Genomic DNA, 13,085 nt, shown 5'->3' with positions numbered 1-13,085 from the left:
GGGAGGGAAGGGTAATTAATGGAGGTGGGGGAGGGGAGGCTCATTGATGGAGGTGGGGAGGGAAGGCTCATTGATATTAAGGAGAGGAATTCTATATTGAGGGACTTTCTGGGGCCGCATGGCTTGGTGGAGCCAATTGTACCATCCCTGGGTATTTCCATCCCTTGTCATGTCAAAAAATGAGGGGGCAAAAAGATGGGACTTTATGTGAAGCACATGGTTGCAAAGGAGGTAAGTTGGTAAACGTAATGGAAGTTTTATTGAATGCCCTAAAATACAATTAAGCATAACAAGTAAATACATGTGACGATCATATAATAGTAATACAGTAATATAGTACATAAGGACATAAAAATGTAACATGCTGGGGCAAGCAGAAATCTTCCAGAGTTCACCAAGGTATATATAAGATTAAGCAGTAGTATCAGTAATACTTGCAAGACCTATGAACTCCTTGGTCCCATGATGATAGAGTATTAAAGGTAAAGATAATAATCAGATGAAAATTATCAGAAGCATAGTGTATGGCAGCTCTACGCGTTTCGTGGCTAGGAGGCCACTCGTCAGGAGCAAGCACAAGATATATCTATGAATAGAAAATTGAGCATGAGTGGTATAATATAGGTAAAAACATGTATACAGGTGGGATATAAAATTCCCCAACCAAATACCTGTTGACTTCTCCATGGTTCATATGGTGGTGGTGTGGTACCAGGTACCAAAGCCGGCCATAGGAGGGCACCCAACAGCGGGAGCCGCGGCGGACGACTCGTCTGAAGCACCCCACAAGCAACACTGGGAGAGGCATGGGAGCGCAAGGCAACCTAAATGTGAATGAATGGGAAAAGTGAAGCATAGGTGCGCTAGTTGGGAAGGAGAAAGTGAGAGGGAGTGAGAAAAAACGGACCAAGGGTGAAGTTAGTGTAAGGGGAGATACTGATAATCCCATCTAAATGGGGAAATAAAAGAAAAATGGAGAAAGGTAGAGTGCCATCAGTGATGAGCATGGAGAGGAAGTGCAGGCAAACCAAAGATGATGATATGTGCACCTGATTAACTCAAATGTGTGGATGTGTACAGCAGGAACAGGGAGAATCCTGGACTTGCGTGAAAAAAACGTGCGGGGAGAGCCTTGAGCATCCGAGCGTGCCTGGGAGATGCTTATGTGGGCGCCACAAACAGTGACGCTGCTGATGTCATGCCAGCGCAGCAGACGAAAGGGAGGAGACGGGGGGGAAGGAGGGTCAGGTGCACAATGGCCGAGCCTCCGCCACCGGAACTCCCCCGATCTGCTCGCGAGTGTAGAAACCGAATACGTCCAAAGGGGATGCGCGATGTTGACGTGCCAATAGGATGCCCCCACCCCCCAAAACCGTGCAGGAGGTGCAGGAGGTAGGGAAGGGGGATGCTCATTAATGGAGGTGAGGAGGGAAGACTTATTGATGGAGGTGGGGGGAAGGGTAATTGATGGAGGTGGGGGGAAGGGTAATTGATGGAGGTGGGGGGAAGGGTAATTGATGGAGGTGGGGGGAAGGGTAATTGATGGAGGTGAGGGGAAGGGTAATTGATGGAGGTGAGGGGAAAGGGAAATTGATGGAGGTGGAGGGAAGGGTAATTGATGGAGGTGGAGGGAAGGGTAATTGATGGAGGTGGAGGGAAGGGTAATTGATGGAGGTGGAGGGAAGGGTAATTAATGGAGGTGGGGGAAGGGAGGCTCATTGATGGAGGTGGGGAGGGAAGGCTCATTGATGGAGGTGAAGAGGGAAGGCTCATTGATGGAGGTCGGGGAGGGAAGACTCATTGATGGAGGTGAGGGGAAGGGTAATTAATCGAGGTGGGGGAAGGGTAATTGATTGAGGTACAGGAGGGGAGGCTCATTAATGGTGATGAGGAGGGAAGACTCATTGATGGAGGTGGGGGAGGGTAATTGATGGAGGTGAGGGGGAAGAGTAATTGATGGAGGTGGGGGGGAAGGGTAATTGATGGAGGTGGGGGGAAGGTTAATTGATGGAGATGGTGGGGGGAAGGGTAATTGATGGAGATGGTGGGGGGAAGGGTAATTGATGGAGGTGGGGGGAAGGGTAATTGATGGAGGTGGGGGGAAGGCACATTGATGGAGGTGGGGAGGGTAATTGATGGAGATGTGGAGGGAAGGCTCACTGATGGAGGTGGGGGAGGGGAGGCTCATTAATGGAGGTGGGGGGGGGGGCGCAAGGCTTATTAATGGAGATGGAGGAAAGGCTCATTGATAGAGGGGGGGAGGGAAGGCACATTGATGGAGGTGGGGGAGGGAAGGCTATTAATGGAGGTGGGGGTAATTCTCATTGATGGAGCTGGGGAGCGAAGAGCCACTGGAGCTCACATTCCTAAAAAAAAAGTGTCATGACATCACTTCTGGTCTAAGGCAGAAGTTTTTTTTTTTTTTTTTAAAGCAAAAGATCTTTTTTTTTTTTTCTTGATCTTTTACATTCAATGGTAGAGGAAAGATTTGGAGTCTCATAGACCCCAGATCTCTCCATATAGAGGACCCACCACCCCGTATTTTTATTAAATGGGATGTTTCCATTACCTGGAATAGGAATAAAAGTGATCCAAGTAAAAAAAAAAAAAAAACTAATTAAAATTAAAGGGACAGTAAAAAAAAAAAAAAACGTGAGAAAAAAAAAATTATGGAGATTTTTAGTGTGCACAATTTTAAAGTGTGACATGTTAGGTATCTATTTACTCGCAGTGATGTCATCTTTATATTTTACAAAAAATTGGCATATATCTTTTTTTTCATTAAAATTGAGTATATTTTTTACAAAAAACTTGCATTTGAAAAAGGGCTGTGACATAAAAATCGCCATTTTATTCTCTCGGGACTGTGCTAACAAAATATATATAATGTTTGTGGGTTCAGAGTAATTTTCTAGCAAAAAGTACTCATTTTATTTGTAAGCAAAAAGTGCCAAAAAGGATCCGGTCCTTAAGTGGCTGGAGAGCAGAAGCGGGTACGACTCCGTCCATTAATGTCTTCAGAAATGAATGTTCTTGCTTGCAGAACTCAAAATGCAGCTTCTTCTAAGCTTGTGATAGTCCAGCATGGCTCAGTACTGGAGCCGGTAGAGATTACTGTAATGATATAGTGCTGTGCAGGTCTGTACGTTCCCCCCCACCGCACGCCGTGGTAGGATTGCTCTTCTCCGGGGCTGGTAAGCGACCTTCGGCCTGCACTGAGATGGGAAATTGATTTTCCTCCGGCTGGCTTGTTTGATCTGTTCAGGTGCTCACAGATTTGGGAAGACCAGCGGCAGACGGGCCCTCACCTGTCCGATTTGTGACAGAAGCTTTCAGTCGGAGCCCCCGAGAGTTACCCCCGGGGTCACATCGATTTCAGCAAGGCGCCCAACAGATCGTTCGAAAAATACGTCTGTCTGCAAATTTTTTTTTTTTTTTGCTTTTATTTTCAGGTTTGCAAAAAAAACGAAAACATTTTGATAAAACGTAGAAAAACACAGAAAATATTTTTTTGTGGGGACTTTTTAAGCGCATACATATACAAAATGAGAAATATATATAGAAAAATATAAATTTTATTCAATTAAAAAATCCATAAACAAGGATAAATTGATCAGTAACAAATACCACTATATGTGTAAATTGTTATCTTGGATTTTTTAATTGAATAAAATGTATATTTTTCTATATATATTTCTCCTTTCGTGTATATATATATATATATATATATATGCGCTTAAAAAGTCCCAAAAAAGTGTATTTTCTGTGTTTTTCTACTTTAAGTGCATACATATACAAAAGGAGAAATCTATATAGAAAAAGATACATTTTATGCAATTAAAAAATTCATTAATAAGGATAAATTGATCAGTAACAGATACCACTATACGTGTAAATTGTTATCTCTGATTTTTTAATTAACTAAAATTTATATTTTTTCTATATATATTTTTCATTTTTGTATATATATGCGCTTAAAGTAGAAAAACACAGAAATTTTTTTTGTGGGGACTTTTTAAGCGTATACATATACAAAATGAGAAATATATATAGAAAAAGATACATTTTATTCAATTAAAAAATCCATAAACAAGGATAAATTGATCAGTAACAGATACCACTATACGTGTAAATTGTTATCTCTGATTTTTTAATTAATTAAAATTTATATTTTTCTATATACATTTCTCCCTTTGTGTGTGTGTATATATATATATATATATATATATATATATATATATATATATATATAAATATGCGCTTAAAAAGTCCCCCAAGAATGTATTTTCTGTGTTTTTCAACTTTAAGCGCATACATATACAAAAGGAGAAATATTTATAGAAAAATATAAATTTTATTCAATTAAAAAAATCCATAAACAAGGATAGATTGATCAGTAACATATATGTGCAAATTGTTATCTCGGATTTTTTAATTGAATTAAATTTTTATTTTTCTATATATATTTCTCCTTTTAGTATATGTATGCGCTTAAAGTAGAAAAAAACAGAAAATACATTTTTTTGGGACTTTTTAAGAGCATACATTAACAAAAGGAGAAATATATATATAGAAACAAATTTTATTCAATTAAAAATCCATAAACAAGGATAAATTGATCAATAACAGATACCACTATACATGTAAATTGTTATATTCTTCTATATATATATATTTCTTCTTTTTGTATATATATGCGCTTAAAAAGTCCCCAAAAAAGTGTATTTTCTGTGTTTTTCTACTTTAAGCACATACATATACAAAAGGAGAAATATATATAGAAAAATATGAATTTTATTAAATTAAAAAATCCATTAACAAGGATAAATTGATCAGTAACAGATACCACTATACGTGTAAATTGTTATCTTTGATTTTTTAATTGAATAAAATTTATATATATATATATATATATATATATATATATATATATAATTTCTCCTTTTTTGTACATGTATGCGCTTAAAGAGTCCCAAAAATGTTTCTTTTCTGTGTTTTTCTACTTTAAGCGCATACATATACAAAAGGAGAAATATATATAGAAAAATATAAATTTTATTAAATTAAAAAATCCATTAACAAGGATAAATTGATCAGCAGCAGATACCACTATACGTGTAAATTGTTATCTCGGATTTTTTAATTGAATAAAATTTTTATTTTTCTATATATATTTCTCCTTTTTGTATATGTATGTGCTTAAGGCTGGGTTCACACTGCTGCGGCTGGGAGACCCGGATGTGATTCGCACCGCACTGCAGTGCAAATCACATCCGATCTCTGTGCGATGCGAGTTCAGCCATACAGATAGTATGGCTGAATTCGCATCGCACCCGCTCCAAAATCGCACAGGACCCTTTTTTTTGGTCCGCAGCAGAATCGGATCGCATGGGTGTTCACACCATACGATCCGATTCCTGTCCGAGTTTGCAGATCGCACTGCGATATGCGAACTGATCTGGGGGTGTCGTTAAGGTTTCACTGACACTCCCAGCAGTACGCATAGGGCAGTGTGAACTGCCGGCGGGAGGCATGCGATGCGGGAACCCGCCGCGGATTCGCCGCGTTCCTGCATCGCTTCAGTGTGAACCCAGCCTTAAGTAGAAAAAAAAACTGAAAATATTTTTTTTTGGAGACTTTTTAAGAGCATACATATACAAAAGGAGAAATATATAGAAAAATATAAATTTTATTCAATTAAAAAATCCATTAACAAAAATAAAATGATCAGTAACAGATACCACTATACGTGTAAATTGTTATCTCTGATTTTTTAATTGAACAAACTTTTATATTTTTCTATATATATTTCTCCTTTTTGTATATGTATGCGCTTAAAAAGTCCCAAAAATGTTTATTTTCTGTGTTTTTCTACTTTAAGAGGGATGTGGCACTTTCAACTTGTGTTTTTCCTTTAGACTTGCTCTAGAACTACGTCTCTCCTTTGTGATTGATAAAACGTGTTTAAAATGGAGGAGAAAACCCTAAGGCTCGGTTCACACCAGATGCGGCACGACTTGCCGCGCCGCGACCTGCCGCGACCTCAGCGGCGACTTGCAAAACGACTTCTGTATAGAAGTCAATGCAAGTCGCCCGAGGTCGTCGCAAAAGTAGTACAGGAACCTTTTTTCTAAGTCGGAGCGACTCGAGTCGCTCCTATTAGAACGGTTCCGTAGTACAGAACGGGGGCGACTTGTCAGGTCGCGGCGCGGCAAGTCGTGCCGCGTCTGGTGTGAACCGAGCCTAACTGGACAACATTTAGTTAAAATCAAATGGCATTTATTTATTTATTTTTTTAACCATGAAATACTGTTTTCATCTTTTTTTTTATACTCTTTTTCCATCTGCCGAAGCCTCTTTCGGCGACTACCTGTCTGCATGGGCTCACTCGGGAGCCAGCTGCACATCATTGCTCTGGGCTGGGTTAACAGTGAACCATGTCTGCCCAATGCGTTTCTCCACAGGGTGACTTATGGCAGGGGGACAATTCAGGAGCACAACTAGGAAACCATTGTCACCCATAGCAGGAAGTATCTTCGATACACTTTGTGGTGTGCGTTTGCTTGAAAGCATTTTTAATGCGTCTAAAAAAACATGCATCCTTTTTTTTAGGCCTTTAAGCAAGACTTAAAGAGGAAGTAAACCCTGATGAGTTTACTTCCTCTTTCATTCCCTGCAAATCTTGGTGGGTCTCTGTGGGTCTCGCTGCTCCGGCGCTGTGATTCGCCGGAGCAGCGATGACGTCACTACCGCGCATGCGCACGGGAGCCGAGACGCGCATGCGCACGGGAGCCGAGATGCGCGGCATCTTCGTCATCGCCGATGCCACGCTAAGTGCGCCTGCGCGCCGCTGTCTACGGCGCATGCGCCGTAGACAGCGGTGCCGTCTTCGGGCAAATATCTCCAAAACCGTATAGGTTTGGGAGATATTTCTTGGACCTACAGGTAAGCCTTAATCTAGGCTTACCTGTAGGTCAAAGTGGTTTGTAAGGGTTTACAACCACTTTAAGAAGGACTTGGGAGAACATTTCATCAATGACCAATGAGCAGGATGTTCTGTTGCATTTGGACATGATGTAAATTATTTCTGGTGGCACCTTTTGATAAACTTAGAGCAGACCAGATAGGAACTCTTCCTAGTGACCTGCAGTTGTGTTACATAGTAGGTGAGGTCGAAAAAAGACACAAGTCCATCAAGTCCAACCTATGTGTGTGATTATATGTCAGTATTACATTGTATATCCCTGTATGTTGCGGTCGTTCAGGTGCTTAGCTAATAGTTTCTTGAAACTATGGATGCCCCCACCCCCCGCTGAGGCCACCGCCTGTGGAAAGCAATTCAACATCCACCGCCTGTAGAAGGGAATTGCTGCTCTTACAGTAAAGAACCCTCTAAGTAGTTTAAGGTTAAGCCTCCTTTCTTCTAATGAGTGGCCACGAGTCTTGTTAACTTCTTCTTGGAAGGGAGTTTTTATCCCTATTGTGGGGTCACCAGTCCGGTATTTGTATATTGAAATCATATCCCCTCTCCAGAGAGAATAAGTTCAGAGATCACAACCTTTCCTCATAACTCATATCCTCCAGACCCTTTATTAGCTTTGTTGCCCTTCTTTGTACTCGCTCCATTTCCAGGACATCCTTCCTCTGAGGACATGGACAATTTCATAATTGTGTATGGGCTACAACCATTTATGGGTTGTTCTATTATTTGATCCTCCTCTCTCTATGTGATGGTTTCTTTTGACAGAACTTTTCTTCCCTCTAATGCCCTGTACACACGACCGGTTTTCCCAGTCGGAATAAACGCCGAAGGTTTTTCCAATGGAGTTCCGCTGAAATTATCTTGCGTACCACAGTCCGACCGTCAAGAACGCGGTGACGTACAACACGTACGACGGGACTAGAAAAAGGAAGTTCAATAGCCAGTAGCCAAAAGCTTCCGTCTCGTACTTGCTTCAGAGCATGCGTCGTTTTTGGTCCATCGGAACAACGTACTGACGAGAGGTTTTCCCGAAAGGGAATTGGTTCCGTCGGAAATATTTAGAACATGTTCTATTTCTAGGTCCTTCAGAATTTTCGACATAAAAAGTCAGATGGGGCATACACACGATTGGAATATACGATGAAAAGCTCCCGTTGGACTTTTTCTGTCGGGCATTCCGCCCGTGTGTACGCAGTTCTCGGTAGAGTTTTGGACATTGACAGGATTTGCCATAAGTGATGTCCACAAAGGCGGTTAGCATGGTGGGAGCAGAAAGACTTTCTTGAATGGTAAGGAGGGAATGACTCTCAGACTGGTGTGAGGGTATAATTAGATATAGAAAGAGAGATTGATATTGATAGATGGTGATAGAGTAAATATGAATTGATGGCGATACAGTAGATATGGATGGATAATGAAAGAGTACACATGGATACTAGTGGTAGAGTAGATATGAATGGATGACAGTAGAGTCGACATAGATAGTGAGAGAGTAGATATGGATGGATAATGAGAGTAGATATGGATGGATAATGAGAGTAGATATGGATGGATAATGAGAGTAGATATGGATGGATAATGAGAGTAGATATGGATGGATAGTGATAGGTTAGATCTGGATGGATAGTGATAGAGCATATATGCATGGATAATGAGAGTATATATGCATGGATAATGAGAGTTTGGATATATAATGATGGAGTAGATATGGATGGATAATGATGGAGTAGATATGGATGGATAATGATGGAGTAGATATGGATGGATAATGATGGAGTAGATATGGATGGATAATGATGGAGTAGATATGGATGGATAATGATGGAGTAGATATGGAGGGATAATGATGGAGTAGATATGGATGGATAATGATGGAGTAGATATGGATGGATAATGATGGAGTAGATATGGATGGATAATGATGGAGTAGATATGGATGGATAATGATGGAGTAGATATGGATGGATAATGATGGAGTAGATATGGATGGATAATGATGGAGTAGATATGGATGGATAATGATGGAGTAGATATGGATGGATAATGATGGAGTAGATATGGATGGATAATGATGGAGTAGATATGGATGGATAATGATGGAGTAGATATGGATGGATAATGATAGAGCATATATGCATGGATTATGAGAGTAAATATGGATAGATAGCGATAGAGTAGATATGGATGGATAATAAGAGTAGATATGGATGGATAATGAGTAGATATGGATGGATAATAAGAGTAGATATGGAGGGATAATAAGAGTAGATATGGAGGGATAATAAGAGTAGATATCATTGGATAATGAGTAGATATCATTGGATAATGAGTAGATATCATTGGCTAATGAGTAGATATCATTGGCTAATGAGTAGATATGGAGGGATAATAAGAGTGGATATGGAGGGATAATAAGAGTGGATATGGAGGGATAATAAGAGTGGATATGGAGGGATAATAAGAGTGGATATGGAGGGATAATAAGAGTGGATATGGAGGGATAATAAGAGTGGATATGAAGGGATAATAAGAGTGGATATGGAGGGATAATAAGAGTGGATATGGAGGGATAATAAGAGTGGATATGGAGGGATAATAAGAGTGGATATGGAGGGATAATAAGAGTGGATATGGAGGGATAGCGTTAGAGTAGATATGGAGGAATCTCCATAGATAGATGGATAGATTTGGACTGATAAACTGATTGATGAATCAATAGTTTATTTTACCATCACCTCCACCCATAACTAAAATTGTAGTCCTGCCTGGTTACTGGAAAGTTAAGGGACATATTCATAAAGCAGTGACATCTGACGTTCTTTAACCCATGAGAAGGAATTGGTGTAGGTTCAGCAGCTCTCCACAAAGAGTAGTAGCCTCCAGCAATGGGGAGCCACCCGGCTGGAGAAATCCCAGTGTACTCAAATCAACAGGGCCCCTAACAGTTGTCTTGAAAGTCCAAAGTCATTTAATAATCAGATGAATGATAATAAGGAAACGAGGCATCCAAGGCAATGCGCTTCTGTGGTCAACAATCCCCCTTCATCAGGGTTTAAACAATGTAGCTAAAGGTATTTAACTGGACAGGACAGGAAGCGAGACCTTTGATAGGAATAAAACCCAGCAGGGGTTCTAATCCTTGCTCACATTATCCAAAACTAGGATAAAAAAAAATGTTTGGCTTGATGTACACTTTAAATCATACATCGGTCTCTTGGATCTAGCAGGGGCTCTAGTTGTTGGATATTCTCACCAGAACTCTTCCCATTTCAGCCACCATTCCAATGCTGAACGCCGATGTCACCCGCTCCTAGTTGGATTGTCTACAAATCAGGATAAATTAACTACTGCCTCAAAAAAAAAAAACACCTTCCTGCTGGCCTAGTAGCAGCACCGGGAGAAGGTCATCTAGAGCCCAGGACTCTGAAATCCCCCTCCTAGCATAAACATTTGCCCCCAATCCCCCCTCCCAGCTCAAACTCTCTCAAAAATGCCCAGTACACATCCTCTCCCCTGCCCCCCACTCCAAATCACCTCATCCACCCTCCTAACACAAATCCCCCCCCCCCCTTCAAATTTCCCCTCCTAGCACAATTACTTCCCAATCATCCCTACTAGCACAAGTCCCCCCCCCGCCCCACCAAAAAAGTCCCTCCCTAGCACAAATCCTCTCGCCCCCATTCCCCTCTCAATAGAACCCCCCCAAATAACTCCTAGAACCCCCCCAAATTTCCCCTTCTAGTACACATCCTCTTCACCACCCCCCACTCCAAATCCCCTCATCCACCCTCCTAGCACAAATCCCCCCCTTTCAAATTTCCCCTTCTAACACAATTACCCACAATCATCCCTACTAGCACAAATCCCCCCCCCCCCAAAAAAAATCCCCTCCTAGCACAAATCCCTTCTCTCCCCCACAATATCACCTCTTCCAGCCCCCACACACACCTCTCATGATACCAGAGTGCCCAGGGCAGCTGCCCTTTCTCCCCACCCCTTGTCCTGGCGCTGCCTTGTAGGTTGTTGAGGGGGGGGTGACACAAACTTGCAAAGTACAGGTCTCTCCATGGGGGTCTCCAGGAAAAAAAATGTATAAGAAGTTGGGGGCTTGGTATAAATTTTAAACTTTTATATGGAATTTATCTTTTATCTACAATGATTTTTTTTTTTTCTAAGCGCGAATGAGTGGAAATGGCAACCTTTGATGAAAACAGGATGTATCTTTATATAGAATGTACCTTTTTTTTAATAGAATGTATCATTATATACAATGTATCATTATGCACAATGTATCTTTAAATAGAACGTATCTTTCTACATAACACTCAGTTAATCACTTAACCCTTCACCTGCCTCTTCCTTCCCCAACATATCAAACCCGTCTCACCTCGCAGGTACTTAACTTACCTTACCCCCCCCCCCCCCCCCTCTTGCTGCCTCTTATTCCAAATCTGTCAGTGACGAGCCTCTAATTACCTTCTAATTTTACAAACGCCGTACTTAGCGGTGACACAGAACTCCGGAGCAGCAATTGAGCCTGTCACTGTGAAGCTGCAGGAGAAGGATACAGAGGTAGGAAGCAGAGAGGGGAACGGGGGACGTGACAGGCAGCGCGGGTTCATCGAAAATATCACTCCTCACCGACAGCCTCTGCACAGCCAGCACGACCTTTCCCCGCGCCATTGTGATACGAGGCCGTGCTTTGCCAGCAAGAGTTCCGACGTGCGCCTGTGCGGGCGCGCAGCCAAACCTGGCTCATGGCATCGTCACTTTAAATTAAAGGAGCAGTCCGTGTACAACATTTTATTTATTTATTACCTTAGCCACCTCAATAGCGCACACTTTCACCCCCTCACTGTCCAGGCTCATTTTCAGCTTTCAGCGCTGTCACACTTTGAATGACAATTACTCAGTCATGCAGCACTGTACACCAAAAAAATGTTTATCATCTTTTTTGTAGCACCCTCTACTTAGGAAGGTGCTAGAGTTAGGATTTTTTTGTGAGAACGAGTAAATTTAGGCAGGGCTAGGCCTTTTTTTTAAATTAATTTTTTCATTTGTGTGGGCTGGGAGTGGCTTAGAGTAGATTCTGACTTCAAGTTCTCTCAAGACTAGAACACCTTTTGTGGTCTCCTCGGTGGAGTAACTGTAACTGTGCATGTGCCCCTAACCATTTGCTTTCACAACACCCCCCTTTTGGTTCTCCCCCCCCCCCCATTTTACAATACATGTCCATTGGCCCCTCAATGCGGCAAAGTCGGTCTTCTACCTTTAGTAGAGAAACGGCCTCAAAGCATCATGTTTCCACCTCCGTGCTTCACTGTAGGGATGGATGGTGTTCTTCTGGTCCCAGTCAGCTTTTTTCTTCCTCAAAGCACAGCGAGTCGAGTTAATGCCAAAGAGCTCAATTTGGTCTCATCTGACCACAGAACTTTCTCCCCAATCCTTCTCTGAATCATTTAGATGTTCGTTGACAAACTTCAGACGTTCCTGTACATGTGTCTTCTTGAGGAGGAGGACCTTGCGGGTGCTGCAGGATTTCAATCCATGGCGGTGTATTGTGCTACCAATGGTCTGTTTGGTAACTGTGGGCCCAACTGCCTTGAGATCATTCACAAGCTCATCCCGTGTAGTTCTGGGCGGATCCCTCACTTTTCTCATGACCATCCTCACCCCATGAGGAGAAACCTTGCTGGAGCTCCAGACTGAGGGCGATTGATGGTTATTTAGTATTTTTTCCTTTTGCGAATAATCGCTCCAACAGTTGTCTCCTCCTCACCAAGCTTCTTGCTGATGGTCTTGTAGCCCATTCCAGCCTTGTGCAGGTCTACAATCTTGTCCCCGATGTCCTTTGACAGCCCTTTGGTCTTCCCCATGATGGTGAGGGTTTGAATGGAAAGATTCTGTGGACAGGTGTCTTTTATACACATAACGAGTTGTTGGTTGGAGAACCTTCTTACATTGACAGGACTGATCTGTGTACCACATGAGCACCTGCTGTAGCCAGTCTGTGGGAACCAGAATTATTATTGGTTGGTTGGGGATCAAATACTTACTTTACTCACTGAACTGCAACTCCATTTCTAACAATTGTATTGTGTGT

General features: G+C 41.8%; 1 protein-coding gene and 1 long non-coding RNA gene across 5 annotated transcripts in view; one reads left to right on the top strand and one right to left on the bottom strand.

Annotated features, from left to right (window-relative positions):
- Nucleotides 1-13,085, top strand: part of SDK2 (sidekick cell adhesion molecule 2) — an 876,954-nt gene that overhangs the window by 481,884 nt on the left and 381,985 nt on the right. The window lies entirely within an intron of this gene.
- LOC143935079 (uncharacterized) lies at nucleotides 107-11,698 on the bottom strand. Its single transcript, XR_013263456.1, has 3 exons — nucleotides 11,459-11,698; nucleotides 672-824; nucleotides 107-586 (listed from the first exon to the last, which is right to left on the bottom strand). It is a non-coding gene; the product is annotated as an uncharacterized LOC143935079 (long non-coding RNA).

Source organism: Lithobates pipiens, unplaced genomic scaffold (genome assembly GCF_037356315.1).
Source record: "Lithobates pipiens isolate NorthernLeopardFrog02 unplaced genomic scaffold, aLitPip1_a1.2 Scaffold_28, whole genome shotgun sequence".
NCBI lineage: Eukaryota > Metazoa > Chordata > Amphibia > Anura > Ranidae > Lithobates > Lithobates pipiens.
Note: the sequence above shows the minus strand (reverse complement) of the source record. Positions and strands in the feature narration are given on the sequence as shown.